We start from the raw sequence: 27,219 nt of genomic DNA, 5'->3' as shown, positions 1-27,219 counted from the left end.
TTGGCGAGCCAAAGCGATTCTAAGCGGAGGCTCGTTCGTTGGCCGATCTCGAGATCGAAGCTGGGTGGTCGAATCCTAATCGACTGACGAACGATTGCTCACACGAGTTTCGTTGGTGAACACACGAAGACGTAGGTGTGTAAATGGATAGATTATACATCGTCGATGTATCCCGTGCATGGCTCTCAGACGACTCGTGAACCGCCTCTTTTATCCGGGGCGCAATTGAGTCAACGGCCTTTCGAAAGAAGTAACGGTATACGATTATTACTCCTACCGAGTCTATACTCACGAAACTGAAACATTCGCGCGCGAGCGCCAGCCAACTCAGCCAAGCTCGAACGTTCGCGCACGCGTTTCGCAGCCTGGTTTATGGCTATAGACTGTGGCTAACGTTTTACGGCCACGGTGACGGATATCGCCGCCTTTTAAACGACTCGCTAAGGCAAACCGGGACGAACGCGTTCCGGATCATCCGGCTTCGTATCATCGGTGGAACTCCATTTTTTCTGAACTCGTCGGAGCACCAACGGCTTATACAATTGGCGTTCACGTAATAGGTTCGTATAATGCTATTCGTTAATTTTTATGTAACAGGAGCTCTCGGCTGGATAGTGAATTCCAGCAGCAGACGTTCGGTTAATGGGACATAGACGAGAATTTCGTTCCAATAAATGAAATTCTATTGACAAAAGCGTGTAAAGTAAAGTTCGTCGTCTTGGTGCTAACCACCCTGTCTAGGTGATTGTTTTTATAAAATGACGGTGAGATTTTAAATAAGATAATCGATGATGGACGATAAAGAGAGACAGGGTTTCTTTCGTTTCTCTTTTTCTCGGTGAATTTTGATTCGGATGTTTCGATTCGATCGAGGCTTCTAGTTGCATTCTATTTGGTTAGAGCGAAGAAATAGATTTTGTCTAATTTTGACGAGTACAGTATTGTTTATTATTTATTCAGTCTTTTAATTAAGTCTTTCTGATATGCAAATATTTCAGTTTAGTGTTTGATGTATTTGCTAATTTACATAATTGAATCATAATGTTCGTAATTGGCAAATATCATTTTAATCAGTTCCCATTCTTGTATATAAATTATGAACACAAGTAAGATTATTTCTGTCGCGTTAATTAATAATTTGAATATATATAGCAATAAATTATCCTGTCTAGATTAATGATTTTCGAACGAGCATCGAGCAAAAGACACGTTTATTCTTCAAGGAAAAGATATTTAAATTCGTTTTCGTCAGGAACGAAATTAATCGGATGTATCTTTAGAGACGAAAAAAAAAAAAAAAAGAAAAAAATGGAAAATTGGAAGAAAAGCGGCGACTGGTTAGTTCAACGTTAAACGAATGTAAAATTAATGAAAGGCTAATGTCCGTACTTTTCTTCGTGGTATTTAATCACGACGCTTGTTTTGATTAGAGAAATCGGTAATTGGCCAGGATCGCGTGAAAATAACCTACAGCGCGATTCAGAAATTGAGAAATCACAGACTACTGGAAACAACGTTCACTTTAAATATCTTCTTTCCAACTGTAATTTTCTGTTTAATCTGCGTAATAAAAGACGAGGAATAAATACCGGCATGCTACATCATTATCTCACATTCAATACCTTCTTTTCTATAATTACCATAATTGAATTAAAGGTAGAATAATTCGTAAAATAAAGTAATCCTACGTCTGCTATGCTATAACTTTATTCCAATCGTAGTAACATCGGTAGATTGATAAATGGTAACATGCGGATTAGAAATCTCACGATCAAAGTTGGTAAACTCTGTTGCGTCGAATCGGATAAATCTCAGATGGCTTATCGTTTAAAAAGTTCACACACAAAGCGTTACTTGCCCTATCCTTCATTCTCTTATCGTTATACCATATACAAAATTTATTAACACCGGTAACATCCGACTAATAAAATTTCACCAACGACGTCGCTTCGATCGTGCGTAAGTCTATTTTCCGCGACAGTGGCGGGTCACGAAAGACCCTTTTTCCTTATGGAGTCGCGCTCGAAGGGCAGTGCACGCACGGTGCCAGGCAGATACCGCGAAATTACGGTCTGCCGCGCAACGCGGAAACTGGTATTCACTTATTTCAGTCCTTATACGCCGGCGGTCAACGCGTTTAACCGATTCGCGAAGTGAAACGCAACGCCAGCCAGGCCGCTAATATTCCATCTTGACGAGGAGTAAATGACTTGGCCGTTGGAATGCGCACTATGTAGGACATAACGCTGCGCCGATATTCGCCGCGGTTCAGCGCGGACTATCGCGAAAAACCATTCGGTATTTCGCGATCCTCGCAACGGGCCTCTCCCTTCGCGTTCCTACGCCATAACAGATACAAGAGTGACGTATGGCCTCTGTCGAGGAGTTTCGCGTCGTCACGAAATTGATAAACGAATCCACCACGGACGAGGTGCGCACGATACGTTCGAGGAAAAATCACGCTCAGCCTGGATATTTTCCACGCACAGAGTTAACATATTGCGGATGGATGGCGGGATAATTCGCGCTCCTGCGTATTTTATCTCCAGAAATCGTCCATGGTGTATTTTCAACTTCTTACCGTTTGAAAGAAATTGAGAATTTAAGGGAAAACGGCGGAGACTGGCGTTTCTTAATCTTTCGTTTACCGCAGACTATTTTTAAATCATCTTTTGTCGTCGCGGTTCCTCGAGACTCGACTTAAATTGAAATTTATAACGTGCCAAACACGTTTATACGTGCCATGTATGTTCGAAGCGCTCGTCAACTGGTCGTCGACGATCTTACAATTTTGGAGAGGGAATATTCGCTATAGATAGATAAATACACGTACTAAATATTTTTCATTCGAATAATGCATTAATAACTCGCGTGTGGGAGGACTTGGAGGACCCCCTGGGGGCCGGCAAACTGCAGGTTAAGAACCGCTGGTGCAGGTGATGAGGCTTTGATTCGAAGAAAGTGTGGCTAGAAGTATGCACGTTTTAACAGAGAGATTTCCATGCTTCTAAATATTAGAACATAAGAAATTAGAAGAACTTTTATTGGAAATAGAGAAAATAATATAATAATACATATAACGTGTTACTTGCTTATTGGTCATCTCGTCGAAAGACCGACTACCTGACGTTTATTAAAAATACGCACGAAATAACGGGAGGTTCTAGAACGAAGTTTCTAAAAGTCCAGTGTTAACGAAGAGATTAATTTGAAGTGATCGTGGGAGTGGTTTGAAATTCACGCCACGTACGAGAGTCTTCGAGTTTCTTTTCTGGATTCTTTGACCGCGAAAGGCCCCGGTAAACTCGTTTCTCTTGTGTCTCTTGGCAGCCGTGCGAATGCATGCTCTCTAATTTTACAATTATCGGGAGAACCGTATACACGCCGCTGTGTATGATATTAACGCGTTGCGAAAGGGTCGCGGCGAGGTTTCTCGTCTCTTTCACGGATCACGCGAGATCTTACGAGACGTTCTCGTTTTCACGCGTCTTCGTTATGATTCGATCGTTTGTTATATACTGGCTCATGAAAGTACTTGAACACTCGGCGTAGAAAATATTCGTAGGTTATATAAAACGTTTTGAAATTGAAATTTCATTGACGCTGTGATTCGTTAACGTTGAAACCGAATCGAAAGCCTGTATAGAAATTGCAAGATATTTGTCGCGAACGCGCAGAGGCTCTGTTTTACTCTTAACTCGAGCACTGCGTTTGAAATGTTGAATTTTACGTTCGTTTGACAAGTACAATTTTGATCGTACAATTTGCTTTATAAATGAAAGAAATTATGAGCCTGGAAGCTTAGATTTCTCGCGTTTGTTGATTTCGTACATTGGGTTGTTCCTTGAAATGGAAAGTTAATTTTATGATAATGAACGTCTGGACCCGATCGAGTTGGTGCAAGAGATCGTAAATTATCCAGCATTCATCAAGAAGTAGTTTTAAAACACTGTGAATGGCATTAAATTAATGTCACTTGTCGAGAGTGTTATTAGCTGCTTGAACTTTGAAGACGAACAGGTTGTTATAGCTACCAAAAGTTAATGATATTTGTATTTCATTCGATACAATAGGTGGAACATGGAAGGCAAGTTTTCGAAATTCCACATCTCCGAATTTCCATGTTTTTAAATTTCCAAATTTTCATATTTCCTCGTAGATTTTACATTTTTTTTTTTTCTATTTAAAGATTCCGCAGCAAGAAAATCGTGTAGATTTCAACGCCTATAGTAGTCGAAAGGCTGTTCGTCGGGCACTGAACGTTTTAGCTACGACACCGTGGTATTGTTATCCTCGTCGAGCGTTCATAGACATCGCCGCGATACTCGATGACCGCGGACAAGCATAGAGCGAAAGGGGAAATGCTCTCTAACTGTGCGGAAAAAAAAGAGAAATCGACGCCCAGATGGGAGATCGATGTCCTATAAAGAGAAATATCCGCACCTCGATGAGCCTCGTGAACTGACACTTTCCATCGTCAGTCAGTGATACGATTAATTTTTCAGAACGTCTGAGAAACTCCGTTCTACCTTGCGAGCCTCTCGTACCAACGGAAATCAAACGTTTCTCTTCGTTCTTTTGTTCATTAATTTCTTTCTGTTCCTGTTCTTACGCGTCTAATTTACTATTACATTAAGATTTCGAGTAATTAATGTTCGAAGGTTTCGAAGTAAATCTCTTGCTATTCATCTAACTATTATTCCTTTGTATTTTATGTTATACAGGATGTCTCAGAGATAACAGTTTAACAGTTCTTGGAAACATTCTATAAAGATAATGACGCAACACGCGTTATATAAATACGGGTCATTTAAAGCATTGTAAAAAGTTCTGAGAGATGGATATATCGAGCGAGTATTTATTGGATCGATTCGTCGAGATGAAACACGATCAAGATGATCTCCGTAGGAGAATAAATTCCATTTTTTTATTACTTCTTTTTATGATCACGTTCGAATTGAGAGGAACGGTGAACATTTTGGAACGGAGTATAGCAGCTAATGATCGTGTTAATTTGAAACCTACTCTTATAGCATAGTAACCATAAATATAGTACTATTCCTTTCATATTTCGTATTTTTGTTGTACATGTGACTTTTTAGTCGAGGTTTAAGCGATTTATGTTTATATAACGTCTTTTTCTTGATTATAGCCATAAAACAGAACTACAGAATTCGGTTATTAAAATCCTAATCATTCTGTATATGTTCGTTTTCACGTGTTTTGTCGCAAGGTATTTATAACTTAATTTTGAAGAATCTCCGGATCTTTCGTCGTTGAAAAACAGAAGCGAAGTCAGATTTGTGAAAGGACTCGAGAATGTAAAAAAATGCAGGTGGAAGAATGTTGCACCTTTACCCGTGTTCCTTTCGAGAGCAATCAGCTTCAATTTTACAAGTAAAAGTACCATTCCACCTTCAACGATAAAAATCTTATTCGAAATTACGATTTGACGGTCGTTAAAGCTCGAAAAATTGCTCCTTAACTTAAATTCACCCTTCGATCGTCGAAATCTTGCTTCCTCTTATCCAATCCAATGTGTCCCAATTTGCAGCATTTTAACGATCTGCCAGCCGAAACTAAACTCTCCTTCGTTTTCACGCTTTCCAATTGTCCGATTCTTGAAATGTGGATCAGAAAAGTTAGCTATATGTGTGTTATATATAACGTTCTGAAGTTTCATTATCGCTGCAAATAGACACGTCGTTATAAAGCAAAATTTCAGATCAATTTGAAGATGGATAATGGAATTACGAGATATTTATAGCGAATGTAGGTAGATCTAGTATAAAATTATACAACATGAATGGTCGCTTTAAACATGTAACGAGTGTTAAAGATGGTTTTGTTGAATATTCAGGCTTATTAATATAATGGATAATCGACTATTTAAATACTTCTGCGATCACTGCGAGATATGTACGTACTTGCGCTAAATATCTTGCAGCTTCTACGTACACTTTCAGATGTGTTTCCAATTTTATCAATATGATTACGACAGTGTTGATAAAAGTTTAAAATGTTTCGTATAATGCACACGATATATTCGTAAAAAGTTTCTACTAAGCGTTCAAGTACTTTCTCGAATCGATACGAACGTATTGTTAATGAGATACGTTAATGAAATTTAAAGATATTCGTAGAATACGCATAATATATTCATAAAAGGTCCCTACAAGTATTTGAATACTTTCGCGAGCCAACAGAATCACGATAGCCGTGTCTCGGTAACTGTTAATTAAATTTCAACAAGTTTCACGATACATTCGTACAAATTTTCTACCGTACATGTTCGAATATTTTCACGAGTCGAGTGTCTATTGCCAGAGTACATTCGATGTTTCAGCCAGTACAAGATCATCGATACAGATTCTCGCCGATAAACGAGATTTTCCGGGGTCGTCTGCCCTAAACATCATCGTTTTGAATGGTGAATGAACGAAGGAACGAACGCTTCGATGATCCTGCGAGTCCCTTTAGCCGAGAGCCGAGCTCGCCACGACGAGACGAGCAACGCATTCCACGAGGTCGTCCGCCGACGATCTGCATTCGCAGAAAAGGACGAAGAAGCCGAGGAAGCGAGCAAAACGAATTAGCATCCCGATCGTCCGGAGGAGTTTTCTCTCTTTCTCTCCATCCTCCTTCATTCTCCTCCTCCATTCCTCTCGATCTCTCTGTTTCTCGTGTACGATGCACTGGTCCCCAACGTTCCCTTTCCACGTCACTTCGTAGTCGGAAGACTACGCGAGAGCGTACGCACTTTCTTACGCGCGTGCACAAACAACGAGCAAAAGCCAAGGCGTAGTCTGCATACGGGTTAACCACATAAATCACCGACCTTTCGATGGCTCGCCAACGACTCCTATAGATGGTAATAATACGGCTGGGCCTCGATCTATCGGCGCGGATTTAAATGGCGCGCGCCAGGCCGTGACTCTTTCGTTGCTTTCGAGCCATGGGATTTCGCGACCGTGGGACGACTTATAATTTATAGTATGTTTTAGACTTTGATATTTATCTTTGGATAGCAGGTTTCTGGCGTGGATGCGGTCATCGACGCGTCGTTGAAATAAATACAACCGACGAACTTTTTAAATGACTGCGACGATAGATATCTCCGTTTTTGAGACACGGCACCAATGGTATTTGACTCGAAGATTGGCAATTTTGATTCTTGACTAGGTTACGTTATCGTATAATAACGAATTAAGGGGAATTTAATTTGATTTAGAAAATTATATTTATAAATTTATAAATCTGAAATACGATAAGTGTAATAGTAATTTGTAGTATATTTTCTGAGCATACGTTTACGTGTAATATATATATAGTTTAATACTTGTCTTAGATAAGATACGAAACTTTTATAATAACGTCCAATCTTCGTTCATTTCGAAGGATCGTATTGAAGTTTCTCTGGACATAATACGGAACTGTATATACACAACAGTTTTCGACGTATCCCGACTTCCAACATTTATTGCCTTACGTTCGTTTCAATAATATATTAGATTTGTCTTATAGTCACTTTAATCTTTCCTAGACTACACACATCGTTAAATCTAGTTTAAACTACTCTGACATGTGTCGTCGATTTAACGTCCATGTTTTGACATCCTATGGACTTGTATTTGAACATACGATTAAGAGTCATAAATACGTGACTAGAACTATACCTAAACGCTAATTGCAGAACAATTTTCTAGTCTTCTGACTGACGAGTGGAACTGTTTTTTGTCGTTTGGAGACCATAGGTCAAAAACGATGCAAGCGCTTTTAATTTAAAAGACCCGTAACCGAAGTTCAAAAGGAACAGAAAAACCCGCATACTTCGTGCTCCAAACATTATAACACGTTACTACAAATACTTTCTATAATTGGACGACAGTACAAATCTTCCGTATCATTTGTCGTAACTGTTTATCTTTATTTATCAATTTGTAAAAAAGGAAATCTCCGTTCTGGGTATTCGTTGAGTTTCTGAATTATTCTTCGATGATCGAAAACGAAAATATTGCAAGAAGAGTAACTTCGTGAGACGAGGACAAGTCGGACAAGCCTCCGCCAACCGGCGTATCTTTAGCGAGACATTCTTTATGCGCGCGTAACGTCTCTTCCTTCTAGATAGAATTCTATTTTTAAATTGAACGCAATAAAGTTTAACGGGCGCTCGCAACGTTATCGGTACGCGCTCGCGCGCTCCTCCGCGTATGTAAATGCACGATTACCTCCCCTCCTTGGTTTTCTCCTGCCTCCATGGCTGTCATCGATTCCGTCCTTTGCGCTCCTACGCGGAAACCTTCGCGCCTGTGGGAAAACGACAAATCGACGGGACGCACGCCGCCTCTGCCCACACACGCAACCAACCTTTTTCTATCGCGAGCAATTCGCGAGAACCAGATATCGAACGAACGAAGAATTTAGTTTCCTAGCATAGAACAAAAATTAATCTTGATTTTTGTCGAGATAAAAAAGCGAAGACGAGAAGGGCAAGAACACGATAAATTGGATCTTAAATCTAGTAATTTCTATCTATGGAGTTATGGTTGGACAACGTATCAAAGTTTTTTCCTATCTTCTCCAAAAATTCACAAAAATCGGCTTACAATCTGAACCGACGATGAGTCTCTAAAAAATAACCTACCGCAATGTTCGATGCGTTTGCAAGCAATCAGTTTGCAACTAGGAGAGGACATCTAAATTGCAAAATCGATACTGTGAAACAGTTTCGTGAAATTACATTTATTTATTTCAACAAACCGATAAATGTATTTCGAGCGTACCTGGACGCACGCGCCAAAAAGTACTTACAGAGAGCAAGGATACACGATACACTAGGAACAAGCATGCCTCTATGGTTCTAGCTACAGCAATTTTCCCATACAATACACACAGCCATTCTATGCACACTGCACGGTGCACAAGCGTGCTTAAATCTCTCGTATACGGTAAACGTAGCGGCTAGAAGCCGCAAGCATAAAACACACTAAGCGAGAGTGAGAAGGATAGAGAAATCTTCGGAATAATACGTGCGAGCACCAACACGTACATACACGTTTCTAATGCGTAGTAGACGAATGCCTCCTCGGGACAGGTCACATACATATAAATGTCAAGATTCACCTATACCTTTTTTCTCTCTTCTGTAACCCTCCTTATTTCTCCTAGCCACTCACACATTCAATTTACGGAGGATAGGATAGACGTCTCGAGTAAAGAACACGTACTCACGGATACGTGTAGCTTCCACGTATTGTATATCGTTCCTCTCCCGAGCGTATTCCGCTCTTCGTGTTTATGTAGCTGTCTCTTTTTCTCGCCTATTTTCCTTCTCCTCGGTACTTCGCGTATCCTCCAGCACTGTACATCGCGCTGAAACGATTCGCAAGCAAAAGTGGGAGAACCTGGTTACCCCCACTCCGCCCCCACCTTGACGCCTGGTCACGTGCTGCGCGACACGAATGCGCAGGTAGAATGCGGATCGCCGATTGGAATTTCGTTTAGCGGCAAACGCGAATTGTCCTGTCGTGTGTTTAGATATTTTCGCGAAGCTTGTAAACAGGTGTCGCTGTTTTTCAATTATTTGAAAGTGAACGCATTCGATCGTGTTTTACGTTTATGAATTCCTATAGAATTTACGAATATTACAATCGTAGTGTAATAATAATTTATCTGAACTTGTCGACCGATAAACATTACTAGCCACGTTTATTCATTCGAATAGTATATGTTACTTATGTTATAGGATACGGGTGGTAGTTGCAGGTTGCAGATAACTTTTCTTTTCCTCATAGTTGGACGAATTAGTACATGATCTTCAAGCAATTTCGCGAATGCCTGTTGCATCATGTATGAAAGAATCTTTACTATCTTTATCGAAAGCAATTTTGTTTAATTAAAGTAAAATTGAAACGTAATACGGAACAAAAATTCAGGAACCACGACAGGGTTAATACAAGCGCCAACTATAAATCATTCTGTGGCAGAAAAATGGCGCATTAAAATTTCGACCTTCGAGTTCTACGCGTTGCACATTGAGTAAATGGGGAGGGGGACGACTCTCTTGGCCCTCTCTATGCACTCGAATCGTTTGAGTTTAATGTAAGTATATAAGTACATGTGCACAGTGTTTCCTTGTCGTAGTGGTACGTGGACAAAAACGGACTGCTCGGTCCGTTAGGTAGTGGTTTCTCTGCGGTTCTTCCAGGGAATACAGTCCACGTGTATACGTATATGAACGTAAAGTCGATTCTGGGTGTGAGAACCGTGTAGGTGGCTCTCATAGGAGGAGAACGAGGAGGAAGCGGGCGAGCTGACGTTCCAGCCTGACGCCGCGCCGGGACGACCTGCGACCAAACGCAGCAAACCGAGAGGGTGAGGGCGGAGCATCTCGGCGTCGACCACGTATTTCTGCGTCACCGTTTGCATTCGTAAGACGCGACCGATTGGAATCGGCCTCCGAGCTACAAGGATTTCGAAAAGGTTCTACGTCGTAATTGAGTTATGAAACTATGAAGCTGTGAATCTGGCTTTCTAAACGAGTTCGTTCAACCCCCTTCGCATTATGATTTCTTTGGCGGATAATTATCGTCTTAAGGTTTATGTTTGCAATGTTGCGTAGTAATTTAATATTCCAACTGTGTAACATTAGGTGGATGGGTTTTGTATCATTAACTTACTGTAAATACGAAGGTAGAAGCTTTTTAGAAAGCCTTGTACTAAGAGGAAGGGCTGATTTAATGAACAGAAAACTCGTTTTATATGGAAGATTTGGTAATTTTGTAAATACCAGTACATTTCGGTAGGCTGATGGGTTGATTAAGGTTCGAAGATTTGTTGGAATGAAAACGGAATCTGTGATTTTCGTGGGATTTTGTTCACGAAGTTTTTAAAACAATTCTTAGGCTACGGCGTACTCTTCATTTCACAAATTCTTTATTCAAATGCAAGACATGGTATTTCTAAATTTTCCTAAAGAAACTTCAATCAGATATGTACATGTATAAAAACTAGGATAAATTTATTCTCCCGCATACGTGAACATACTTATCGAACAAAATATATTCTACTACAAATTAAAACTAGTACTCGTAAAACATGCATACTTGCACTCGGAGTATGTTTTAAGACATATTGAACGAATAAGGAATGCTTCCGCCGTAATTATATACTATTATTATATAAAACCGTGTGAGTAAAATGATAGTGAAAGCCCTAACTGCTTCATTGTTCGCCGATCCAACGTGTCGATAAACGGACAATAAAAGAAAGTTATTACGTAAAAAAATATATTACGCGCTCCCTAGAATATTTTGAAGAGTATCTCGAAGAATACAATATCCAGATAAGTACCATTCATACTTTCCAAAAGCCGCAAATCACAAGAAGATACACACGTTACATTAAAAAAAAAAAAAAAAAATTGGGAAAGATATAATATTCATACTTAACACATTCGTTGCTCGATTGTATTAAAAACAAAAACTAACGAAGAAGAAAACGTCCTTACATGTTTATCTGATCGAATATCTAAACGGATGCAATTTATATATACTTTCCAAAACCGACGAAGTCTCCAATATTTAAAAATACGCTCACGGATTACATTAAAAAAAAAAAAACATCCCTAAAGAAAAACACCCACGAAAAAAGAACAAAGGAGATACCGTTCTATATTTCCAGCCTTTCTCGTTGCATCATGTTTCGCGCGAAAGGGTTAACCAACTCATCGCCCTTTGCTATTTCCCTGAACGCTCGAACCAACATGTTCCACGAGTATTTCACAGACTTACCTCGGTGTGACCGAAGGGAAAACGCGTTTTAATAATTCCTCGCCTTCGAATGAAAAAATCGCTCCACGAGCTATTCGGTGAATCGTAAAAGGATGCCTCCTTCGAGCAAAGTTGTTCGTTGTCTCCAGTAACGCGATATCCCTTCCGTCGGTGACCTCTTCGCCGCTTGGCTTTCCGTTTTGTCCTGCAAGGCTTGTCAGGAATCCTTCGTCTCACGCCGAGGAATATTATATTGTAATATTTATCGCCGCGAACGGCGAGCGTATATTACCGGCGTCGAATGGGTGACGTGCCAAGCTGACGGCGGGACGACCTGCGAACACAACCACCATAGGGTTCTTAACATTCCATAGGTCGGCAAAGGCGCGACTTCGGCGCTTATTAGGCTGGAGGAAGCGGAGGACGCTGTTAAAGTCGCCTTTACGGAGGATGCTACGAAGATATTGTCCGACGTTCATGGGGGAACGTCGCTAGCGCATGTTTGAGGGCGCAGGATTGTCCTAAGCGAGGCGGAAACGATGGTCTCAAGGCTATGGTGGAGTCGAGCTCGATATTAACGCGTTGAGTTTGCTTCGTTTGGAATTTAAAGGAAATTCGATGGATAAAGATGGTTTTCCACGTGGTAGTCGATAGGAGAGTTTTTTTTGAACAAGTTTTCGAGAATTTTTAGGGTTTCTAGTTCTGAATAACGCGAGGGCGGTGGTTTCGAGGCTACGGTGGAGTCGAGCTCGGAATCAAAGCGTTGGATCCGATTCGTTTGCAGTTTGAGGAATATTCTACGAACGAAAATGGATTTCCATAAGGTTGTTGATAGGAATTTTTTAGAGTTTATAGGATTTCTAGTGCCGAATGAGACGAGGATGGTGTTTTTCGAGACTATGGTGAAGTCGAGCTTGAAATCAAAGCGTTGGGTTTGCTTTGTCCGAGGTTTGAACTGGGAATTGATAGAAATTGATTTCCAAAAGTGTTCGATGAGAATTTTCTAGACTTTGAAATTGAAAACTTGGATAGTTTTCGGTGAAATATGCTCGGTAATGAATATTGCTTTGATATAACAGCAAGTTGAATTTCATATGTTCTAGTCTTTTGATCTTTATCGAAAACTTTTATTCGAAATTCCCAACGATATTCGTAAGATGACGAATGTTCTTCTTTTTCAAATTATTTCGACGATCTTTAGCACAGTTGCGAAACTTCGAAAAATGATAATTCTTCAAAGAATTACAAATTCTTTCAGACCACAATTCGAAATTCTAAACCCATTTTTAGCTCGGCTCAATAAACATCTATCAAGGTCTATATCGACGAACGAATTTCTGGTGGGCAGTAACGAGTTCTTATTTTTAGTGCGAAACGCATGTGCGATACCGATGGTTAGATGTGGTCGTGTGTATATATATACGCACATATAACAGGCAGTTCATCCAAGAGCGGATTTATCTGCTGTGCTCCCTCCGCGCACCCACGTCGCATGGTAATGCAATAATTGACCTTTTCGCCGGGTCGATGGAGAGGAACGCAAAAACGGGTTGACGCCGGAGACAACTATTTCGAGCGCGCGTGTCAGAAGCATGAAAATTCGCGCGCGGGCGTGTGAGAAAGCTTCTGTGAAAATTGGAAAAGGCATCTGGCTGAGAGGATCTCTTCTATCCGCGAAAAAGCTCGTTGAAAAACTATGGACGACATTCGACCGAAATACTGGAGACGTTCTCGTTCGAATTTTCATATTTCTGTTTAGTTTGTTAGCCTTTGTTTGTTATTTATTTAACTATAATGAAATAATCTTGTTTTTAGTATACTTATGTAACGTTTTAACTCTTTCAACAAGATATCAACTTTTTATATTTAGGTCAAAGTTGATTTGATTGATAAATAATACAACGTGTTTAAGTATGACTAATTTGTATATACAGTGGTTTTTCTGTTCAATATCTTTCAACACGTTAATAAAAATTTATATACTGAAATATCGTCTACATCGGTTATAATTATACGATTTTTCACGTCGATTACTCCTTGAACCTTTTCTCCTCGCCATTATAAATTGCGGAGGAATAATAAAGGGAAGGTACGAACGCATTTATACTGTATTTTTTTATAAGTCAGTTTTTTCTAGGTACTTTATGAAAAATTTGTAGAAAAATTAATAGTTAAATCATAAGACACTGCAATTAAAAATACTTTTTTTCTCTACAATAAAATATCCTTCGACACTGTCTCTCTAAACTTCCTGCTTCCGTAAAGGAACGATTCAAAGTATCTGCTTCCTTCTCTTCTTCATATTTTATCTCTTTCTTTCAATTTCTCAGAGCCAAATAAAACAGAAAGAAAAGAACGAAAAGGCTGTCAACCATCGCGACAAAATTCACATCCAAGCATCGTTCCTCCGGACTTTCAACTTTCACTCGGCGACATCCGCCGGTGCAATTAAAGACGAGGGCCCTCTCTCCCGGGTCACCATTGACCTCTGTCGCAAGGACGTCGCGGTTCCGTTCGCCTTATCAAGAAAAATCGCCACGACGCAAGGGCACAGCAATATCTGGACCGTTCGACCGTGAGACGAACCCTGAATAATAGTCTTGCGAATCGTCTGGCTAGCGCGTATAGTGATTCAGCGACGAATCACCTCGCATGGCCTCGCCTCGAAACTTCGAACTGAAAATTCGTTTGCATTTGCCCCCCGTTTAAGGACAAGAACGGAGGAAACAAGACGATTTTCCACGACTACGTTTGCTGATCGAAGCTTCGTGTAGCAGACTATTTTATAGATTTACGTAGACAAAATAAAAAATGAAAATATGTATCGATTATCGATATTCTATAAATGACTCGAGAGACTTGCGCTATTAATGAAACTTATGACATAATATCATAATCATGCAATATCATAATTTCGTCAAAATAATTAAAAATGTGGAAGCTAGCTAGAAAATTGATTTTTCTCTTAAACATTACAACGAGTATACCGCAGCTGTGGTATGTTACGTACATTCGCTTATTACGTGCATTCTGTGCGTATCTCTACGTAAACGCATAAAAATCCGCCGTCTAGCGATCAGCTTGCAGTTTGCACGCGCTGGATCTGCGCGAAGGCAGATCGTATCTGCTCCCTTGGAACGTATCAATTGTACAACATGTGCGCTCGCGCGCGCACGCTCGATAAATCAACATCAAGCCAGGCGATGTACAAACAAGTGTTCCATGGTGTATCCCGGAGAATCGAGACTTCGTTTCCTTTTTTCCATCCTGCTCCGTGTTTTTTCATCAGGTACTGTCTCTGTCGTTTTGTAGGGCGTACGAGCCTAGATGCATTCCGTGGATGTGAATCACTGCAGCGCAGGCTAAAATAATTGGACGGTAAGTAGACTTCAAGGCGAGACGTTTCTTTTTCCTCTCTTCTTCGTTCTTATCGTTTTTCTTTTACCAGGCTCGTCGATTCGATAATATCGAGCTAATATTATCAGTGAAACTTCGCAATTAAGAATTCATCATCACGCGCTAATAGATCACGGCGATTACAAGAGAAGGGAATTTGACATTCCTTCAACAAACTTTCCTTTTGACGAGTAAAAGTTACACCCTCGTCGTAAACCATAGCCATCAAGCTGTCAATGTAGGTACGCGATACATTTCATTGTTCGTCGTGCCATTAATAAGCGAGTTAAACAGTCTCTTTTCAAATGCAGATCGCTTAAAAATCGTTTGTATGCCGCTTTAGTGAATTGGTAACGGGCAAATTATTAACATTGTCGCTGGACTACGAATATTTATGAGAATTTGTATTTTTCTAAACGCGAATAAAGAAGTAGAATCTAAGCAGAAATTGCACGATTCGCAAGTTACAGGCTGTCAGGTTACGAGTTATAAAATTGTGTGGAAGTCGTACTATTCTTGTGTATCGATTTCAAGATACGTGTGACATAGGAAATCGAAAGGGACCAAGTGTTAAAATGCATATGGTTATTTGGCCGACAACCAACAGCTGGCTGTTTACGTTTATTTATGCATTCAGCAACACGTTAATTTAAAATTATTCCACCGACAAGATATAATCGTTCATGACACAAAGTTGCAATAATAATGTGTTACCGTGGATCGTTCTTTTGATGTACAGCCTATGAACTGTTATTTATCGACGCACTCGATGATGAGAAAGTACCTAATGTTTGTAGGAAGCGGCATGGAAATGTACGATAACGTACACGACTTTATATTAGAGAAAGGCGTGCTTTTTAACAATTGAACATTCGTTAATTTACATTAATTGAACATCTATTTGCACTTTATCAGTGTCACTGTCACGACATCGATAATAACGCAAATCGAAATGTGGTCTTGTTTCCATCAGAAAAAATGGAAAAAAGAAACAAATGCATTAAATATACCGATAAATATTTATATCAGAATACAGTAAATCAACGTACAAGTACAAACGTTTATTGATTCTATCGTTTGTCGAAAGTAAATCTTTTATCTCGAGATGTTTCACTCTAAAAGTCTTCATTTTCGCTGTAAAATCTTGGAAACACGAAAGCTCGAAGCTTCTTCGATAATTTTCCTTGAGATTCATCCTATGTATTTGTAAATATTTTAGAAGATCCGTACATTCCAATATTCTCAACATTTATGCATTCGCGTAATCAAGTAACGCAACTGCTCTAAAATTAGGCCAAGTAAGTCTGCTAGTCTGCTCCTCCCGCATCATCGATATTAATTTATCCCCTTCCAACTGGCGAAAAATCTTCGTTGCTCGCGATCTACTCGTAGTAGATTGGCCCGTAAGTAGCCAGACCAAACCCACTCTGCCAGCCCACATCATCGGCATCGCTCTAATTTCCAGCAAAGCGAAACCTTGCTTTTCCATGAAACCATTACCGCGATAATCGTTCTTCGGCTGTTTCTAAATTATACGTGAGCGACAAATCGTGAAGTGGGTGGCCAACCTACGAAATAATACATTTGCGACTCGTGCATTCGTCCAGGGGATTATTAAAGACACTTACAGAATTTTAGCATACTTTTCAAATTGCAAATTAATAACGTTAAATGGTAAGCTTTAATGGTAACTTACTGTTTGTACGACCTACGACAACGACTAGCTTCGGTAAGCAGTAATGGAGTTTGGTTGGATTCTTTGAATCGATTTAAGCGCTGCCAATGTAATAACAGGTTGTTTCTGTGCCTTTTCTTTTATCGATACATACCGCTATGTTTGTGTAAATCACTAACGTGTTCGAATCGAATCGTTAGCACCACGATACTCTGTTTTCCATCGTTGTTTTTTATTCTATCCAACGCTTCAGTTGGATTCATAAAATTGATAGTTTTCGACGGTCTCGGAATTAAGCTGCTCTGATTCTACCTGCTACGATATTAGTATACCTTTGCGTTCTTCTCGTATCAAACGAAATCTAGAAGTTACGTAAGATGGTCGATTGGTTGGTTGGCACGTTGTTCATTGACGCTGCAAGTGACAAGATTCGAAATTACAATCTTATCCTTGTTCTTTGGAAACGATCTTTTAAAAAATTATTTACTATTATTAACATTTTTAACGTTAGAATTTCAAATTCACGGAATGCATGGATTACGTCAAAATATACGAAATAGACAAAGTAAAGTAGTCGTTATAATATTCAAAGGTTTGCTTCGGTGTCGAAGATACATTAAAAGATTGAAATTCGATGATTCATCGAGAACTTCTTCCTCCCTTAACCAGAACCAGAACCAGAACGAGAAGCACGCCTGCGGAGGAGCGGTGTATCAGGAGGTCGCGACAGGTTTTCGGACAGATTTCTTCGTGCTTAGCATTGTCGCGCACCGCTGGACTTACGCGGTCGTTTGCAGGTATGCCAAGTATGTAAGGTCTAACGTTGAGTCGCTGGACAGAACGAGTGGGAGGAAGGGCACTCTTGGGTCACACCGAGAGAGAAAGGTAACACGCTGAAGGAAAGGGATAGAAGAAAGTGGAGAAACGGTGAGAAAGTCCATGGAAAGAGTGAGAAAAAACGTACCTTATTTTTTGGACATCTACCACTCTGTATGTACGATATTACGTACGTACATTGCTGTTCAAAAGTTATATCATACCTTTTGTCTTTAACAAAGTTGTAATATTTAGTGTTGATTGATAGTATTTTTTGATAAACTTGCTGACATATCTGTTCCATACAATCGCTACGAAATCCATATTTAGTAACAACCGGTCCGATATTCCAGCTTCTACAAAATCCACTTCTAACGAACTAAAAATCATTATCACAGAAACACCCCTACCACCGCTCCAATATTTCAACCGAATTCCTGCAAAAGCAATATCCAACGATCTGCGGATCTAATCCGATCCAATGGTGACAACCGCTCCAGTATCTCAGGCCAAGTGAAAATTCCAAAATTCAACACCGTCCAATCCAGATTCCACCTATTCCTCGCCACGCACGCGATTTCTTTAATCTGCAGAACATCGACCTTCGATCATCCGTCACCGTCGTATACCATGTCCTAACGCGTAACCCTGTCGCACCCTCCTCCTCGACTCGGTCTCTTGGAGCCACGACCGGGCGAACCGAGCCGGTCAACGTAGTAGGAGGACTTCGTCCTGCGAACGGTAAAGGAAAAGGAAGAAAGAAAGCGCGGTGGACAGGCGAGCAAAGAGAGAAACGGATCGACAGGGAGCTCGCTCGCGCGCGCCAGAGGCCGTGGTCGGTGCCTGTGGGAAGAGAAGGAGAAGTCGCGGGAGTAAGATGGTGGTGACCAAGAGAGGAGAGTGAAGGGGGCGAGGAAAAGGAAGAAAGAATGCATTTGGATTGCTCGATAGGAGTAGGTGGGCACGTAAGAAGGCTAGGTTGGCCTGGTGGGAGTCCTGGCCACGGACTGGCCGGACAACCCGGTGCAGGACGAACGGCAACTCTGCCTATATTATAGAACACCAGCATCGGGAACTTGTATAAGCCTCAGCGCCGCGCCACGGTGGGAATTCGCCTCGCCAGCGTGCGCGCGAGCGCGCGCACCTTCCTCCTTCTCTTTTACCCCCTTCACTCTTTTCTCCTCATCGCCGCGTATTTAGACGCGCTCTGACCGTGTGCACGCTGTCCCCGCGACAGCGGACCGCGCGTCGACGCGGGATTCCCGCGTTTCGGAACCCGCGCATGGGAAAGGGACGACGAACCGAGGGGGGTTACCTGTGGGGTCGCGTCATCCACGAGGGTGAAGCTCGAGTTCAGACCAGGCGCCACAGGCCCCCGCAGATTGTGTGTGTAGCGCACTCGGCGACGCTTTGCCTGGACAGGGTTCCGGTCGCTTGCATGGGGAATATGAGACGTACAACTTTGTGGTGTTTCCTGCGGATCGTTTCAGGGAATTATTGTCTAGTATCGACGGGGTATCGATGAGAGGAATCGTGTTAGAATTGACAGTTTTATGAATGTATTTCGGTGATTGGGTTGTTTATATGTTTTGGTCCTGGCCTGGATTAAGGTCGTTGAATTATATCTTCTGGTCCCTGGTGGGAAGATTTTATTCTTCGAGGACGACAGTAGGCTTTAAATAATTCAGTTGATGGTAAATTTAAATTACATATGAGATAATCTTGGTGGATGGTATTTCTGTTATTTTGGGGTGGAAGTCATCGAGTAGTTAAGTTGCATATTTGATTGTAGATTTTGATTTTATATTGGTAGATGCTTTATGCTATCAAATAGGTTAGGTGATGATGATGAGGTTATGTTTTATGTGAGATTGTACATCACTGAATAGTACATCGCTTTTAGCTTGTTTTGAAGTTGTCGAGTAATTACATTGTATATTTGATAGAAGATTTAGTGTAGTATGTACGTAGGTAAATATGAGGAAGAATATTAACGTATTAACGTTAATACGTAACTACCTAATAGTAGTAGCACAAGGAAACTACTTCGATAACGCGTACCCTTATGTTGCTGTAAGAATAATTATACCGCAATCGAACGTTTGCTCAATTTCCTGGCATTTTCTTGACTTGCGAGCGTGAAGCTACTAACACCGAGTAAACGCTACTGGACCCGACATTTGTCGGGAAGTAATATAACTAAGTAACCAAGTTCGTAATTAAAAATTAATACAGGAGAATACCAACCCTTTTCGTTGCTTCGTTTTTGTGTAGCTACATTTTGTATTTTCCAATGCCAAAATTACTATTCAACGAGTATTAAAATATTATCACTTCGAATATTACTTCAAAATGTTATTTCGAATATCGTTCATGTTCGACTAAGTGACTTCACCAGGTGAATGGGATAAAGTAAGAAGGATGAAAGTTTACAACAACCAATATACGATATATTGGTACGCGACAATTGAAATTGGAACTAGTGAGAGTCACCACTACAATAACAATAGCAACGTTGGTAACGAAGTACGATACTAACAGAATTACTGTAGAAAGGCACTTCAAAAAACAGATAGGCCTTCCATTCTCGTGGCTGCATTTTCATTCCGATTTCACTTGTTCCATAACCCGAACTATTTCAATTTAGAACATCACAATCTACGAGTTCTACACAATATTTATCTTATCTCCTAGACAAACATTCCGGAGGAGCTTAGAAAGGAATTTTGGTGAAGTTTCACTTTATTCGTTCATAACTTAAATCGCAGTTTTAAATAAAAAAAAAAATCTAAACGTGTAAGTTGACCAGATAAATCTCCTACTCTACGAAAACGTTGCAGAAAAGTACCATTCATTTGGATATTATATTTCCCAAAACAATTTTAAACTAGAAACGTCTCGACATTTATCTACAAATCTACAAAAATAGTTCGTCACAAAACTTATCTAATCTTTCAGGAAACTATTCTAAAAAACCTTGAAAGGAAATCTCGTTCGTAATCTGACTCGCAAAGCAAAACTATCTCGACATTCGAGTTAACGATGAGAAAACTGTCTCGAAATCGATGAAAAAATTCCACAAAGCAGCAAAGAGCTACATCGTTGCATGACTATCGCTCGATTTCCATTCAGATTTCATTCTTCCACGGGGTCATCAAGAGGCCGCGTTAACGCTTAATTAACGCAGATGGTTAACCAGCACTGCGTGCGCGAACGTAAGGTGCACACGACATGGTATCACAAGGAAGAGCAACGGAAAGAATAGTCGATGACAGTGGTAGTTTACAACCCACGAGTTCTACACAATAATTATTTTATCTTCTATACAAACATTCCGGAAGAGCTCAGAAAGGAATTTTGGAGAAATTTCACTTCTTTCGTTCATAACTTAAATGGCAATTTTAAATAAAATAAAAGTCTAAACATGTAAGTTAACCAGAAAAGTCTCCTACTCTACGAAGGCTACACTGCAGAAAAGTAACATTCACTCGGATATCATTTTTAATAGAGTTCAAACAATTTTAAACTAGAAACTTCTGGGTATTTATTTACAAGTCTACAAAACCAGTTCTCTACAAAATTTATCTAATCTTTCAGGAAATTATTCTAGAAAATCTCGAAAGGAAATCTCGTTCGTAATTTAGATTGCAAACCAAAAATATCTCGACATTCCAGTTCTCCATGAGAAAAATGTCTGGAAATCGATGAAAAAATTCCACAAAGTAGCAAAGAGCTACGTCATTGCATGATTATCGCTCCATTTCCATTCAGATTTCATTCTTCCACGGGGTCATCTAGAGGCCGCGTTAATGCTTAATTAACGCAGATGGTTAACCAGCACTGCGTGCGCGAACGTAAGGTGCACACGATAAGGTATGGCAAAGAAGAGCAACAGAAAGAGTACTTGGTACTTGCTTACGTAGCTAAAGAGCCGACGCACATACGGTAGCACATTAAAGTACTTAAAAACTTATAAGATACTTTTATGAATATTATGTGTATTATAGGAAACAGTTTAAAATTTCATTACTACCGAGACATGGAATAAAATTGCATTGACTATAATCATAATATATCTAATGAGAGCACGTTTCTAACGAGAGTGTATATTTCGCAGACATTCTAAGAATATTCACATAATTAATCTATTACACTAATAACCTTCGATATTCATTGAGACCATCAATAACGCTTACTGTATGCTGAAAATTGCTGTTCATTCTGTATACCAACTTCTTATCACGTACTATTGTACGTTCGCAGCAAGTATCTATGTATATACATTCCATATACGTTCTCAGACTAGTTTCAAATTTGACCAATATAATTATGACAATGGCGTTTCACTATAATACTAGTAAAATTTCAAAATGTTTCAGTAACATACAAACGGTATACAGGTAAAAATTTCCCATGGTAAGTGTTCGAATACTTTGGCGAGCTACTGTGTACATAAGTACGTGTAGCGCGGGAGAACACGATGGTGTGCGATGGAACAACGATCCGGCTCGTGCGGAGGGCAGAAAGTAGATCCTGCAAAATCATCCGTGGCTCGTGTGCACCTCTAATGAAGATGTGGTGGATGTATGAATAAGCGGATATACTCGACGTCCACGATGTTGCACACCGATGGTGTGCCGTTGCTGCTGCTGCTTTGCTCTGTTGCTGTTCTTGCTTGAGCGTGTTGTTCGTTGCCTCTGAAAATCGCGTGCAATGTCGGAGGACGGCAGGTGGACGGTGAAGGGAAAATAATGTTCACCGCGGCGGGTGATATCGCGGCTGCGAAATTCCTTTTGCTTTCTCTTCTGCTCGACAGGCAGAAAGAGAGAGAGAAAGAGAGAGAGAAAGAAAAGAAAGAAAGAGAGAAAGAGAGAGAGAGAGAGGAGAAGAGAAGGACTTTTAACTTCGCGGTGGGTGTAGCCGGCTCGTTTGTATAGTCGCGCATTATTCCGCGACGTGACGGTTTAATGGTGGAGGCCCGATTTCTCGCAAACGCGAACGCGCGCGCAAGCACCAGCGCGGACAGAAGCTACGATTGCGAGAGCCACCGTGCAACCAGGATTGCGAGAGACCAAACGTTGCATTCTATATGTGTTTGTGTGTATGTAGTCGTTGATTCTGTACAGTTTCGTTATTTGTGCTTGCCTTTCTTTCAGCTTTTGCTCTTTTTCTTCTGCCATTTCATTGTGGAGAAAGGAAAGAGAATGGAGATCTTATCCATCGGGTTGATAACGCGATTTGTTGGCACATTGTCCTTATGTTCAGGTTCGTATGTTATGTCTTGAAGTTTAAAGTAAGTCCATTTTCACAGTCATATAAGGATAAATCAGAGATGAAAGTAGTTTTGTATTCGAGAATTTATAGTTTGGAATTTGTTCTTAACTCTAATCTTTGTTTTATTCTGCAGCCTACATCGCTAGGTACGACATGGCTGAAAATGGAACGAATCTGTTAGGTTCGAAGATGACATTTTTTAAAAATATCTGGCGAGCTCGTTGGAAAGTAAGGTATAACCATTTGTAAAATTACATACATTTAACGCGACACTAAAATACAGCAAACAAAATTTATTAAATAAAAACATTCGAGTCAATTCCTCGTCATCGATTCTTCCTATCCATCAACCTGATTAACCTCTACTATAGAGCTTCGTTCGATGCTTGCATCATTGGTCGTAGCAAAATTTCTTCGTCTCAGCTCACCTGGTACCTTAACATCGCATAATGGAAAAAACATGATTCAACAATCCAGTGAGTTTTTATAATTTCGAGCGAGGCAACTCTCACGGCGCAGCGGTCAGAAGTGAAACGAACAAAACGGTCGAGGTCCACTCGAGATCGCACAATCTGGCCGTGTCTTTAGTTGCGCGGGAATGCAAGGGAGAGGGCAGCTGGGTGGCGTAAGGTTCTCAGGTAGGTACATTTAGACGGACGTGCGCACGTCGAGATTCGTGGCCGTTCGCCGATCGTTGACACGAGACCGGAGCGCTCGACTGCATTATCGTTGGCGTGCGAACAGGTAACCTCGCGATCTCTCTTGCTGCCAGCGTGCATATGCGCGCGGCTATTTTGTTATGCCGGACCCGTCCACGCGCTGCGCAAACAAATACCCCGCGAAACGATCGTAACAGCGGCGTGTACACGCGCGACGATATCTGCTTTGGGAATTCTTCCTCATAGGCAGGCAGAGCCACGAGCGGAGAGAGGGAAAGAGAAAATTGTAAATCAATGATATTAATATCAGCAATAATTTTGATGGTAATTCCCACGATGGCCGATACCATTGTCCCAGAAAGTATATTATTTGCGGTTGGAAATGGTTATCGATCTTTCAATGGGTTTCGTTAAATAGAATATGAACCTGTGGTCTAATAGTCGTGATCGATGATGCGTTTCGTTTGGTTAACTGTCTGTTTCGATCGAACGTAGGTTCTTATGTTTAGACTTTATTTTCATAGATTCCTCTGGACGAGAGTTCCTAGGATGTGTTATCGTACGATTATAAGATACCTTTTCACTGTTTGTATGTTTGTAATCTATTTTTAATTTAAGCGTGATTTATGTAACGTTAGATGATCCTTCCAGATGAAAATTCCTAGGAAACGATATTAAAGTTTCAGGGATGATTACCGAGACAAACCTATAAAATATCTTTGTTCAATTGTAGGATTTTTTACGTTTACATTTTGTGTTTAATTTAAGCGGAGATAGAATAATTTCTCTAGACGAAAATCCCTAGGAAGTGGGATGATATTAGAGATTCAAGACAGGCTATAAGATTACAAAACACCTCTGATCGATTGTAGGAATACGAGATACGATTATAAGATAGCGGGATTACCACTGTTATGGTAAGAAATATCTATCGATCCAACCTCCGAAAGCTCATCCTTGTCTCAACTGCTCTTAGTAGTCACGTCGCCGGAATACGCAAGGACCTCCTGACTGATATTCAACTCGATCAATACCCCTCACCTTTCTCGACACTATTACCAATATTACCACAACAAATATATCTATTCGTAATTCCATCGATCTATTGACCCATCTACAGGATTCTGGTGTCTAAAAACCATGAATCCTCATCCTAAATCAACAACTCGCTGGTATACAACTATGAAAGTACAAATACTTCACCGAATCTACGCAAGGCATTATTTTAACATTATATCGAAACAAACCGTTAAAGTTTATAGTTGCAGTAGATGTGTGTTCTAATGAACTGTCGTTCTATCTATCTATCTAAAGAACATCTGAAAACCGAAATTCATGCACTCATAACGATCTATAGCAGACATTTTTGTTCAGATGAAAACAATAGACCAGCAGAAAAATCATTGTCGCATTCCATGATCATTCTTTTTCATCCGACTAAAAATACTTTTTATCATATATACATGAATATATGTAAATCTATATATAACGTATATCTTTTATATATACATAAGTAAGAGAGATAAATATATGGATTATTTCGTTAACGATCAATAAATAATAATTGGTATATATTAATCGGCCATTTGTTTTTCCGACATAGAAGTCTGGTCCCATAAGTTAGGATTTAGATGAGTCAGGGAATCACTTTATACATGTACTTATACATTCGATTGCTCTGACGTGTTCGTCAGAGCACGCATCGTCTGTAAACATAACTTAACGCGGCTAAGCAGCCGAGTAAAGGAGCGGGGTGACGGGGAACGGTTCATCGGTCGGCGAGTTTCTCTCCCCGTTCAATTTTCCCGGATATCCTTTCACGCGGTCCGCGGACGAGCGATCGTCCTTCCACGACCCAGGTCCAGAGTGCGTTCGAAGCTGTCGAGACTGTCTGTCGAAGGGAAGTCGGTACGGTGAGAGGCGGACACGAAGGCCTCGTGCGCCACGGGCCACGACGAGGGGCGTCGAAACCGGAAGTGGTCTATCGAGGACGGGAGTTGCCGTGGCAACCGCGATCTGCTTTAACCCCCGGTCGATCATCGGTCTTCCGCGTCATTCGAAAGCGGTCTATTATTCGGGGTCGCTGCATCCTCTGTTGCACACAGCCTCCTCGAGCGCGAGCGAGTCGAACCAAGGCTCTCTGGCAGCAGCAGGCTTGAACCTGTGCGTTGTGTTTGTGCCACCGATGAGCAGCCAGCCAACAAGAGAGAACGCGATAGGATACGCGACTGCACACAGCTGAGCCGAACGGTGCCGAACTCGACCGAAGCGACCCGGTGACGAACGACCGAGTCCGAAATCTCGCGACGCGTTGCACCGTGTTACGACGTCGCGTTGCGCTTGCAGCAGGGCCGTCTCGAGCCGCGCTGCCAACGACGATCTTATCGGGCCAATTGTTTGACTTTGTGTTGCCTGCTGCTGCTGCTTGCGACACATAACACGCCAGTCGACAAGCATGACTACTGCACGAGATTTTTCATGTGCCTGATCTGTCGAGGATTCTGTCGATCCTGTTTTACCCCGTTGCCAGTAAACCGTTCTTAAACGGAGAAAGGTATTCGAATCAAAAGATTATCGAGGTAAAAATGCAGACCGAGATTTATCAAAGGGTAAATATTGTGCACGATCAATACGTATCGTATTTTTACATCGATTGATTCGAACGCAATCGTTCAACGACCAGTTACGATGTAATCTATGCTGCGCATGCGCCAGGAGCGGATCAATCGTGCCACAAACCCGTTAACGTCGATTGCTTCTCCGAGAAATTAATCTACTCGCTGCTCCTGATTCTTGGTGCTTTCTTACGTGTGAAACGGTCCGTGTAGAATCTTCGGTACTTTCACCCGATTTTTGAACCGGAACATAGATCGGACAATCGGAATTCCGCGTCCTTCGAAGTTCATTAAATAATTTTATATACATCCAAAATCTATTATATCAATTAACATGTACAGACGTCGAATGGTTCGGTGTTCACAATAGGCTGACTGGAGTACAGGAATAGGGGAATCAGTTAACAAAATTCGATTCACGAGGATGACTCATTTGTACCGATCGCCGGAGGTCGTGAAGGGCGACGGAGTTCCTTGATCCAACACTGTGCGTGTGTTTGTGCCGTGTAGTGATGGATTCAAGATACTTCCAGTTGCTTCGACATAAGCAACCTTTGACTCGCTCCAAACGTTATTTGTAATCCCTAAATTTAAATTGTAAATTTTACAGAATCTAAATATCTCACAATAAATCTCGAGCACTTTTCAACTACTCTTTCTTTCAAAATAACTGAATTTCTATTCATGCCAATAGAATATAGTTTCAACACAGAGCGGATATTCAACCACCGCTGTATATCATTTTCCTCAGCCCTAGTTAGTCACCCTGCCCTATGTTATTGACCAGAGTCTCGCACTCCGTAACAAAAGACATTCCTCACCGAAAACATCGATCTATTCAAAGCATAACCCTCGACATAACTCTCGCCTAACATACCACTTATCTCTAATCTAAAATACTACATTGTATTTATATTTTACAAAACGTTTCTGTATATCTTCGAAATTTAAAGGATGAGAATGATTTTATCCATGAAACGGCTCGAAAACTCACGAGATACAGAATGAAACTG

The 27,219-nt window shown here is 40.8% G+C and overlaps 1 protein-coding gene and 2 long non-coding RNA genes across 3 annotated transcripts in view; 1 reads left to right on the top strand and 2 right to left on the bottom strand.

Annotated features, from left to right (window-relative positions):
• On the top strand, positions 1-23,251 carry LOC132909630 (uncharacterized). Its single transcript, XR_009658574.1, has 3 exons — positions 1-560; positions 22,815-22,923; positions 23,066-23,251. It is a non-coding gene; the product is annotated as an uncharacterized LOC132909630 (long non-coding RNA).
• LOC132909629 (uncharacterized) lies at positions 7,217-10,326 on the bottom strand. The gene is made up of 2 exons (XR_009658573.1): positions 8,812-10,326; positions 7,217-8,428 (listed from the first exon to the last, which is right to left on the bottom strand). It is a non-coding gene; the product is annotated as an uncharacterized LOC132909629 (long non-coding RNA).
• The window catches only part of LOC132909626 (centrosomal protein of 290 kDa), a 170,057-nt gene continuing 153,695 nt past the window's right edge, over positions 10,858-27,219 (bottom strand). Inside the window, exon 25 of the mRNA XM_060964561.1 lies at positions 10,858-12,105. The gene's annotated coding sequence lies outside the window, so the exon portion shown is untranslated. The remainder of the gene's footprint in view (positions 12,106-27,219) is intronic.

This window comes from Bombus pascuorum, chromosome 8, assembly GCF_905332965.1.
Source record: "Bombus pascuorum chromosome 8, iyBomPasc1.1, whole genome shotgun sequence".
In the NCBI taxonomy this organism is placed as follows: domain Eukaryota; kingdom Metazoa; phylum Arthropoda; class Insecta; order Hymenoptera; family Apidae; genus Bombus; species Bombus pascuorum.
This window is presented reverse-complemented; position numbering and strand designations above follow the sequence as displayed.